Below are 12,625 nucleotides of genomic sequence, written 5' to 3'. Positions count from 1 at the left end.
ATTTATTAGTAAGGTAAAGATTATTATCATCATAAGTAAAATTATATTTCTGTAATCTAACTTTTATTAACTTCACTAACATTTATATTTATGTTATTAAGTTATAAATGGTCAGTTATACCTCCTGAATTATATTTATGTAATCTAACTTTTATTAACTTCACTAACATTTATATTTATGTTATTAAGTTATATATATGGTCGGTTATACCGCCTGAATTATATTTAAGTAATCTAACTTTTATTAACTTCACTAACATTTATATTTATGTTATTTAAGTTATATATGGTCGGTTATACCGCCTGAATTATATTTCTGTAATCTAACTCTTATTAACTTCACTAACATTTATATTTATGTTATCTAACATTTATGATTACTTATTCAATTAATCATTATTTGTTTCATGCATACTAATGTTTATTCTTAAAATTTATTATTTATGCATAATATGTTTATTCTCTTAATCTTCGTATTTATACCAAACGTATTTGTACTAAATGTATTTATAGTAATCGTATTTGTACTAATAAAATTCTTTTATTAAAATTATTATTAATACAACGAGTACATAACAGTCGTTAACATCAACTAACGACGTTACAACAGTCATATATACATAACGGTTGTTAACGTCAACTGACGACGTTACAACGACTATATTTTTTAAATATAAAATAAACATCTCCGTTTTCACATTTTCACAAATCAATCTTCATTTTCTCAGATTACCACTCTCAAAAAGTTTTTTATAAAGATGATTCACACAAGGATGATTTTTCCTATTGTATTAGTCATACAAACTATCATCATTGTTGCTAATTGTGACGACCCGTCCAAATCCACTTGGACGAATACATCATTCATTGATTTCATAGTGAGGTTTTGACCTCTATATGATACGTTTTGTAAATATTTCATTCTTTTGAAAAGGCACACCATAAATGAATATATAAATCTAAGGTTTTCGACGTCTGTTGATTTCTACGTATAGACAATCATCGTATATAATAGTTTACCATAATACATCTGTTGACAATGCAGTCAAAATAAGATACATGGTGATGATTTTGTGAATGCAAAGTTTTCTCGAATAAAGAATGTATGACTCCATGCACATATCTTGTATAACATATAAGCAAACAGCGGAAGACTTCTAGGAACCTGAGAATAAACATGCTTAAAAGTGTCAACACAAATGTTGGTGAGTTCATAGTTTTAATGTTGCGCATAATCTGTATATAAAGGTGAATCACAAGTTTTCAGTTGTTTCATCCAGAAACGTTTATCAAAATATTCTACGAAATTGAGCACCCTGGTAACTAAACTTAACGTATATATAATTTATACCCTTTGTATAATCATCTTAATAATACACGAAAACCAATATGTACGCTTCTCAAATAGCATACGTCCGTTAAAAGGCTAGTGCTCTAGCTCGGACGGGGATATCAAGCCCTATGGATCCATATACTACTACTCGCGCCCACCAGTTCTTATAACTGGCAGTTACTAGTTACCAAAGCTAAGGGATTTTCGGTTCAAACTCAGTGTAGAATTTAGTATGTACTTGTATCCATTGCGTTTAAAATAAAGCGCATGTATTCTCAGCCCAAAAATATAGATTGCAAAAGCAATTAAAAAGGGAGCAAATGAAACTCACCTTAGCAGCACATAAGGTCATTCACTGAAATGTGACCTAAACTCGAAATGCAAAATTAATCGTAGATCTCAACCTAAAGAACATATGTTGGTCAATAAATGTCAATCAAGCTAGGTTAGGTCATAGTGTATCACAATCCTAATGCTCGAGATCGACATAAATAAGTTATCAAAAGTCATTTCAAAAAGTCAACCTGACTCAATAGTGACTTTTAAAATCTATACTATAGTTTGAATGATCATGGCAATCGAAAATAGTTTAACATTTCACATGGTTTCTCAATACTTGTATAATTAGACTGTAGTTTTATAAAGCTTTAAAATATGATAAGACAGTCAACTTTGACAATTGATCAATTAAACAAAACGTACCTTATATAGAAATTCATTTACTCGATTAGTAATATTTGAAAATCCAATTTATCAATCTTATAAATAAGTTGTTTAAATATCAATTGCAGATTCAAAAGCAATTTCAATTAATGTTAATCATAATTCAGTTGACCATATCTTTTAATCCGTTCATCGAAATCACGCGATTTTTAAATGAAAAGTTAATAATTTTTCACCAGCTTTCCAAAAACATGCATATCATATACTTTTTATCAGTAGCATATGTATCAAATTTGTGATTCATCATAAACTATCTAACGACAAAATTAAAGCATACAAGCATGCATAAACATATATACTCGAGCACTAGCCAGGGATACACTATTAATATTTAAAAGTTGAGATATGAATGTTCACGTATCAATATTGAGATTCAATATTGCAGGAAAGTACGTAGACGCAACGGAGATGATAAACACTAGTTTGACTCACGAGAAATATTCTCGAATAATACCCATCACCTACTTAGCTATAACTCATAATTTCCTTAGCTCTTTCCCGCTCGAAAAACATGTTTGAAATAACTTGTCTATGACCTCGTCGTAGTATTTTATGTATAATACTAATAATAATATCAATATTACTAATAATAATAAATAAGATTAATAATAATAATATTAATCTTAATAATAATAATAATAATAATAATAATAATAATAATAATAATAATAATAATAATAATAATAATAATAATAATAATAATAATAATATAATTAATGAAATTTACAGAATAGAAAGAAGAGGAAGAAGGAGTGCACAAACTGAATCATTTTCGCTCGTTTTATAGATGTGGCCAAACCCTGACCCCCATGTGATCGCATGGGTCTGTAGGCTAATGGCCATGCGATCGCATGGCTAGTGCCTCCAGCTCACAATCGTTTGTATTTTAGCTTGTCGACATAATATAATATAATATATATATATATATATATATATATATATATATATATATATATATATATATATATATATATATATATATATATATATATATATATATATATATATATAATATATTTAATTTATATAATTAATTATATAATATATTAAATTCACGTGCATAGTTGACTTGAAATTTTCATTCCGATGACTCGTACGTTGTCACTCGACTTATGTCCCGGTTCCGGTTTCTCGAATGCATTTTCGTACGCTTAGAAAACTAGTACTTTTCGTTACGCAACGTGTACCTTTATCAAAAAATTAAACTTAATCATTGATAAACTATGTCACTCGAAGTGTAGCTTTAATCAATTAAGTGTTTTGGTTATTTGCTTCTATAAATCATCGTCTCGTAGTATATACATATACATATATACATTTTCATTTTGAAATAGTGTTTTACTGTAGCAAAGTTTTTTTACTGTAGCAAATAGTGATTTTCAAAAACACTGTAGCTTTTTTCGGGTACTGTAGCAATTCGAAAATACTGTAACAAATTAGTGTTTTACTGGTTCATCTTAAATGTTTTAGTTAATTTATCTAAATATCAATCGAATCAATAATCGAATGTTACTATCGTTTACTTAATAACTTGAAATCATATATATATATATATATATATATATATATATATATATATATATATATATATGCACATTAAGTTATATATATTGTTCGTGAATCTTCGAGAACCGTCAAAGAATAATTAATTATATGAATATAGTTCCAAAACTTTCGTGACTCAACATTACGGACTTTGCTTATCGTGTCGAAAACATTAAATCATTTAAAGATAAAGTTTAAATTTGGTCAAAAATTTCCGGGTTGTCACACTAATATACCACTGGGTGAACCAATATTCTATCTTGCTCTTGTGATTTTATCATTTGTAATCATGCCATTATTCTGTTGTTTGCTACTTATGAATTTAAAATGATTCTAATTTCATTTTATTATTTGTCTATGAATAGAAGTTGATTATGATTATGATTTATGTTATTCATCTTTTGATAATAGAAAATGTCGAATTTGAAAAAGCTTAAATTTGCTCCTTTAGAATCAAGTGGGGGAAACTACTTAACATGGGTTACGAATGTAGAAACACATCCCGAATCAATCGATATTTTAGAAACCCTGAATGAAAATAACAATTGTTCCGAACAAGAGAAAGCAATAATAAGTATTTTTCTTAGCAAACATATTGACGAGTCCTTAGAATCTACATATTATATGATCGAAGATCCAAGTGATTATGGAAAATACTCATAGAAAGATACGATATTAATTATCAAGAAATAACGGTGATCCATGAAAGAATAAAATTGAAGATGTTAGTAGACGCTCTTATAAGAATCCCGGAGATTCTTATTAATGATCTGGTAACGTGGATCATCAGTCTAGTATTTCTTGAATACATGAACATCTTGTTTATCTCTACAAATAAGTCCCAAAAGAAAAGAAAACGAGAGTAAATCTGTTGAAAAATCTTGATTAAATAAACCCTGAGCTACCTTGAGACTTAATTGGTTTGAATTTTCTATGATACCTAGCTTGTTATGTATCAATCATAAATAAATGGTTTTAGACCATAACGCATATGTTTATTAAGTGTTATCTTTTATGTACTTCAGATTGTAACTTGTTTGCAGGTAATATAATTTAATTATCTTGCTGAAATATAACTCATTATTTGCTTATCTTATTTGAAGTTTTAGTATGAATCCTGCTGAAATACAACATCAATTAAATGGTAAAGACCTATGTATTGCAGATAGTGGTAACATACACACTATGATCAAATTTAAGAAATATTTCATTGATTTAAATCAAATGAAGGAATTATAAATATTATATCAGGTATTGCAAACTTGATATAAGGAACGGAAAAGGCAAAAATTCATATTACCAAATGGTACGAATTTTCTGATAAACAATGCTTTGTTTTCTCCCAAATCAAAGAGAAATTTGTTAAGTTTCTCTGATATATATCATAATGGATATGATTATCAGTTAATGATAACTGGAAATGAGAAATACCTATGTAGCACCGAAAAGCGCATATGATGAAAAGCGCAGCGCATACGATAAAAACGCATATGATAAAAAGCGCATATGATGAAAAGCGCAGCGCATATGATTAAAAGCGCATATGATGAAAAGCGCAGCGCATATGATTAAAAGCGCATATGATGAAAAGTGCATATGATGAAAAGCACAGCGCATATGATTAAAAGCGCAGCGCATATGATTAAAAGCGCATATGATGAAAAGCGCAGCGCATATGATTAAAAGCGCATATTGTGACGACCCGGGAATTTCCGATCAAATTTAAACTTTATCTTTATATTATTCCGACATGATAAGCAAAGTTTGTTAAGTTAAATCTCAAGAATTTTAAACTATGTTCATACATTCATTAAACCTCGACCAAGTTCCAATGATTCACGGACCATTAAACGAATGTAAATGATTATATATGAATAGGTGTATATATTATAACTTGATAACGTTAACAAAGTATTGAATATAAATACTTTACATAAAAGTATTTGGTTCCATATGTTTATTGATGGAATTTCATAAAAATCAATTGATGTAGTTTTCAATTGTACGAAAACACTTTTTGATATAATAGAACTTGTCTATCTAAACGGTCCGTGAGCAAATATACGTAAGTTAAAAATATTGGTTGTAACGTGTACTTAAAACGTGTTCATTAGAAATATATGTTTCCAAATCAAGTACACAGTAGTAACACTCGTCTAGTGACGCAATTGATATTTAAAAATAATTAGTACTTGTATCTATTTAAATTCTTAAAAAGAAAAACGTTACGCGCTAAACTATTTTCCTAAATGAAATAAAAATAAACTTTGAAAAATAAAGGGTTTTGAAAAACTAAATGTTATATTGTTAAATAAAAGAATTTGGATATAAATTTATATTTCTAAAAATGTATATATATATATTTATATATTTTATTTTAGTCATAAAACGTTCCAACTCAAAATAATATATTTTCATAAACAACGAGTCTCTGATTTATAGAAGCAAATGACCACGCCGCTCAAATTTTATAAGATACATTTTCATAAAGTAAATTTTTGATAAATAAATCAAATTATTATTAAAGGTACACGTCGCGTAACGAAAAAGGCTAGTTTTCTAAACGTACGGAAATGCGCTCGAAAAACCAAAAGTGGTACATGAGTCGTGAGACCACGTCCGTGTCATTTTTCTAAAAATTATATTTTTACCATGAGCGTAAATATAATATAATATTTAATTAATTCTAAAGATTAAATATATTATATTAAATAATATATATATATATATATGTATCATATGTTACAAATGTGTCGGTAGCTATGATTGAATGAGAATTTCATTTTCATACCATGCGATCTAACGTTTTCTCACTTACCGAACGTTTTAATTATAAAGATTAAATAATATATTTATATTTATATTTAATATTAACTAAATAGGTGGTAGGTGAGCACAACGTCCCTATAAATCGAACGTTTTCTCGCTTAGCTGATTCATTCCTTCATCTACGATTTCAATCTCTCTTTATATATATATATATAATATAATTATTAATATTATTATTATTATTAAGATTAATATTATTATTAATCTTATTATTATTATTATTAGTATTATACATAAAATACTACGACGGAGTGCTGCTCGCGTAATTTCAAAATGAGTTTTTCAAGTAGGATAAGGCTAAGGAAATTATGGGTTATAGCTATGGAGGTGATGGGTATGGTTCATGGGTATGATAATGAGGTCAATCTAGTGTTTATTGTCTCCGTTGCGTCTACGTACCTTTCCTGCAATATTGAATCTCAATATTGATACGTGAGTACTCGTAAGTAAATTTTTACATATCAATAGTGTATCCCTGACTAGTGCTCGAATAGTTAGAATTATGCATGTTTGTACTTTTGATATTGCCCTTAGTTAGGTTATGTTGAATCTCGAATTAGTTACACATGCAGTTGAGATGAGGTATAAGATATGCATGTCGTTGGAAAGCTAGCGAAAAATTAAAAACTTTTCCTTTAAATGTTGAATGGTTTCGATGAACGGATTAGAAGAGATAGTCAATTGAATTTTTGATATTATTATTAAAAATGATTATTATTAACGTCGTTATTATCGTCGTTCTAGTTTTTATCAAACTATTATTATTATTATTATTATTATTATTATTATTATTATTATTATTATTATTATTATCATTAAAAAGTATTATCATTAAAAAATTGTATTTTTATTATTATTAATATCAAAACTAACATTTTTACAAAATTATTATTTTATGTCATTATTAATATAAAATTTCATTATTTTATAATATCATTTTTAGTAAATATTAAAATTTGATATTTTTATCAATAGAATAATAATAATTATTATTAAAAAAAAATAATACAACCTTTATTTATTATTGTTATTAATATTATTATATCAAATAAATATGTAATACAAATAATAAAACCTATCGTAATATTTTTATGATATCAAATGAACTTTATAAATTTTATTACTTAAGATATATAACAGAATATTTTTATATAAAATTATATTTGTTAATAAAAATATTATATTATTTACTCTAGTAAATCTTTTAAAATTATTTAAAAATATAAAACGACGATATTTAAACTATATTACAATCATGTATAAATTTTGGAAACCATTATAAATCAAATTGACTGTTGTAGACTTTGCATATTAGTCTCGAGCATTAGGATTGTGATACACTATGACTTAATCAAATTCGTTAAACAACTATTGACCAACACATAAATATACATACTTAATTTAGGTTCGTGAATCCGAGGCCAACCTTGCTCTTGTTTAATGACGATATATGTATTTTTTTACTACGAAATACAGTATGGTGAGTTTCATTTGCTCCCTTTTTAATTGCTTTTGCAATATATATTTTTGGGCTGAGAATACATGTGCTGCTTTTATAAATATTTACGAAATAGACACAAGTACTTAAAAATATATTCTACGTTGAGTTGTACCACTTGCATACTTCCCTGTAGCTTGGTAACTACTATTTACATGTGGTATTGTAAACGCGAATCCTGTTGATAGATCTATCGGGCCTGACAACCCCAACCAGACTGGACGACCAGTATTCAACGGTTGCACAGTACTTCGTTTTGATGACTACACTTGGTACGGTGTAGTGAGATTTCATAATAAAGGGAATATGCGACATTGATTAAATGTTAAGTATGGTTACCAGGTGCTCAACCACTTAGAATGCTTTACATACACTTGCGAGTGTATTATGTTTATGATTATGAAATCTTGTGGTCTATTAACATATTGAAATGATTGTTATGATAAACCTATGAACTCACCAACCTTTTTGTTGACACTTTTAAGCATGTTTATTCTCAGGTACGAATTAAGTCTTCCGCTGTGCATTTGCTCATTTTAAGGACATTACTTGGAGTCGAACATCGCAATGGGACCAAATGTTGATGACTTCGTCCAGGTGGATAAGGACGGGTCCTTTCAGTTGGTATCAGAGCGGTGGTCGTAGTGAACCAGGTCTTGCATTAGTATGTCTAACTAGTAGTTGTTAGGATACATTAAGGAGTCTGGACTTCGACCTAGTAGTTGTTAGGTTATATTTATGAGTCTAGACTTGAATCTGGTCTGCATGTTAAAAGTGTTTGCTTACCACCATTTGTCGAAAAATATCTACTTGTCATTTTCAGTCTCGACACGTCTTATTGCAATTATTGCATAGACGGTGTATAAAAAAATTCACATCCCATCACATTAAGTCTTGTCTGACACGTTTCCTTAATTCTCTCCGTAATCTACGAGATCTTCTGTACTATACATAAATATAGATATTCTATATAATTAGAATATCACCCGATATCCGAAGTTCATTTCATACCAAAAATTCTTTATCTAACCGAGCAAAATGGAACTCACCACTAGATCAAGCCCCTCGGATTCCGATATGGAGTCCCACTCAAGCTCTTAAAGCAGCGTAACTGGAATGGATCAACCAATTAGTCATCACCAATTCTGGATGAATTGGGGATGGGTTCGTAGTCTATTTAATCATTGGAAGCAAGAAGAAGGTGATCCCTTCCACCAATCGAATTCACCTCTGGGTGAAGAACCTGAAGCACTTACCGGTGAACCTATCCGAAACACCATTTTTAGCCTCATCTCCAGGGTAGCTCATCATGATTATCTTCTATCTAAAATTCTAAACCTTATTCATCCGCTCGTTCCGACCGACAATCATCCCGGAATAATAGAAGAAGTCAACAAACTTCGCGCTAGAGTAGTGGCTTTGGAAAATATGGTGCAAAACTTACCAGCTTCAGCAACATCATCGGCACCAACAGTACCACCAGCATTGGCACCATTACCACTAATAACACAAGCCTCAATATCACATGCCTCAATATCACTATTTGTACTTCGAGTATGATCTTCATTCTACATATCGTTCAACATCGATTATCTTCGTTCTACGTATCGTTCTACCTCATTTATCTTCATCCAATACGTCAATTATGTAATCTCTAATGTTTTAGAGATTATGTATTCTAGTTCTAACGGTAAATCAAATGAGTTTAATATCTTATTGACTCATTAAATCCATGATTACATCTGAAGAAAATATATATGTATGTATATTTTCATAAAGATTGTGATTTAAAAATTCTTTCGTACAAACTGTTAATGATGAAAATATTTTAACGGGTAGGTAATACCAGAGGAATATTTTGATTTCACATTAATAAGTTACACTGTACATTCTTCCAATCTGATTCAGCAGTCATTTACTATCCTACTTACATCCACCGATATACGTACCCTTTCACTACATAATAACCATTTTCATTCAATTTCATATTTGGATTTTGACCTATCAGAATCCAACAAGTGGCATAATGAAGAAAACATGGGACAAAATAAAAATTGTTAGAAACAAACGAATTAACTAATTGAAATATTATTAAGAATCCACGCTAACTGTTCCTAGCTAACTGGTTACATTTTTATTTATCGCAATTTAATTATCGTAATTTACATTCTCGCAATTTTACTTATCGTCATTTAATTTCTGTTATTTACTTTACGCACTTTATTTATCGTCATTTAATTTCTATTATTTATTTTTACGCACTTTAAATATCGGGACACGTATATAAGGTTTTGACATATCATATCGACGCATCTATATATATTATTTGGAATAACCATAGACACTCTATATGCAGTAATGCGGGAGTTAGTTATACAGGGTTGAGGTTGATTCTACAATAATATATATAGTTTGAGTTGTGATCGAGTCTGAGACGTATACGGGTCACGAAACATATTAATTAATTCGAATATTATATATTAAACTATATATGAATTATTGGACTGTTAACTGTGGACTAATAACATTGGACAATTAAAATGGATTAAAATATTGATTATAACATATGAAACTAAACAATTCTTCAAGTTGCCACTTGATTTCATCTTAAACCTCATTTGTATCTTCACGATTACATTCTGTGTTCAAACCTTTCATGATTTTGAAAACACCTCAATCTAGAGGATGAACCAACCACACTTTATCTACAGAAGGAAAGATTTATGCATATAATTATGCACCTGAAAACACTCAGAACTTGAGTAAACATTTAATACATAGTTGTGTTAATTCCTTTAGCGTTATTATTACTCAAAATAACTTTTACAATCCCTTTCCAAAATAGCCAAATTTGTCACAGCTCCAACAAGTCAACTTCGACTTTTCCCTCGGATTAGCTTATTATAACCCTGATATATAAGTTGTCTTTCGTCATCGATACCAGGAAACCGTTTATATCTCACCACATTAGTAGTAAATTTACCAACAACTCTGTTAATCTTTGACTTTCCGAAAAATCACTATATTCAGTGAAACCCTATCATTTATTCATTTACATCTATTAACGAGAATTTCTATACCAACTACCGAGAATTAGCAATTCAGTATTTTGAAATCTCGCAGCATGTCTACATCAACAATTATATGTATACATATAATCCTTATCTCTTAGAGTTATGATCTTCCACTCTGAAATTTTGAAAAGCAACCAGTTTACAAATCAATACCCCAAATTCTGTACAAGCTGAATACAGCAGCAAAAACTGTACACGACCTTAATCGTCGAAGGTATAAAGATAAAGAGTAGTAAGGTGGTAAAGCTGAGAAAAAGAGAAAGTTGAAATTAGAAAACGGATTGAACAACCCATGAAGGAGACTGTGGACAAATCACAAAGACTAAATCTGCCTTCAAAGAATCCAAATGATTCAGTGCCTGTTAAAGTCATTAACGAATACCTTACTCCTTATTTTAAACCTTTACAGACAAATCTTCATCATCATCCATCAATATTAGAAATTCTAAGATATTATCATATCTTCATTATAAATATCCTCAATATTTCTGAAAATATCTTCATAAATATTCTCGTCCGATATTAATTATCTATGCGCTATCTGTATTATATCCTAAAAGGAAACTGTTTTAGTTTCTATATTCTGTGAACCTTCGAATTTAAAATATGAATGTTTTTGAAGTAGTGTTGGGAACTGAAGCATGAGTTAGTATAATATAATGACACTTGATCAACGTGATTATATTACAGTAAGTCATGCTGAGTTTCTAATGAAACGTGATGATTCACAGACTCTAACGTCATCATGTTCCATGTTACACGACCCTTGTATTCTATTTTAAACCTCTAAAATATCAAGAAAATATTTCTTGATGATTCGGTCTTTTCCCAGGGTATTCTGGTAATTTAACAAATCAAGATCGTGCCATTACCATTCCCTTCTTAGAACATTAACAAAATTTATTCTGAAACTTATATCTGCGAATTCTGGACCATTACAAGAGATGCTTAATCGCAAGAAGAAGAAACGGAGGGACAAAGCTCCGAAATAGAAATTAGAGTAAAGATCGCAGCAAATAGGAGGGAGTATTAACTGTGGATAACAATGATTATAGGAGATAGAAATAGGGACATTGAAATATAAGGGAGAATATAAAGCTCGATAACAACACAAAAGTTACAAACTATGTATATCAATGCTTATCGCCACATAAAGACACGGGAGAATTAAAAGCACTATAACCCCAAGGGCAAAGTAGAAGAAAACAGATTCCTCTGGTGGAAGTTGGAAAATGAGAATAATTGTTGCGATAGTAAGGATAAGGACAAGGATCAGAACTAGGTTAAGCATTTTCATAATCTTTTGAAAGTGGAAATTGGGTATAAGAATGGTAAAAGTAACGGAACGGAAGAAGTTAATTTATAGTGAAATATTTGATTAAGAAATCAAAGCAGATCTCCGCATTTAATTAGAAATATCTTAATCTCCTTATTCGCCGAAAAATCAAAATCTTTTAGATTTCGAAGATTTTCTTTAAATCCCTTGAATTCCGGAATTCAATCAATACCATGTCAAAAGTTAAGACGAAACTCTATTTTTCATTCCAATCATTTTGAGAAAACTTCACTCGTACTCTTCGAGTAATCGAATCGTTTTATCTATATTACTCAGTAATGATAAAA

Source organism: Rutidosis leptorrhynchoides, chromosome 2 (genome assembly GCF_046630445.1).
Source record: "Rutidosis leptorrhynchoides isolate AG116_Rl617_1_P2 chromosome 2, CSIRO_AGI_Rlap_v1, whole genome shotgun sequence".
NCBI lineage: Eukaryota > Viridiplantae > Streptophyta > Magnoliopsida > Asterales > Asteraceae > Rutidosis > Rutidosis leptorrhynchoides.
Note: the sequence above shows the minus strand (reverse complement) of the source record.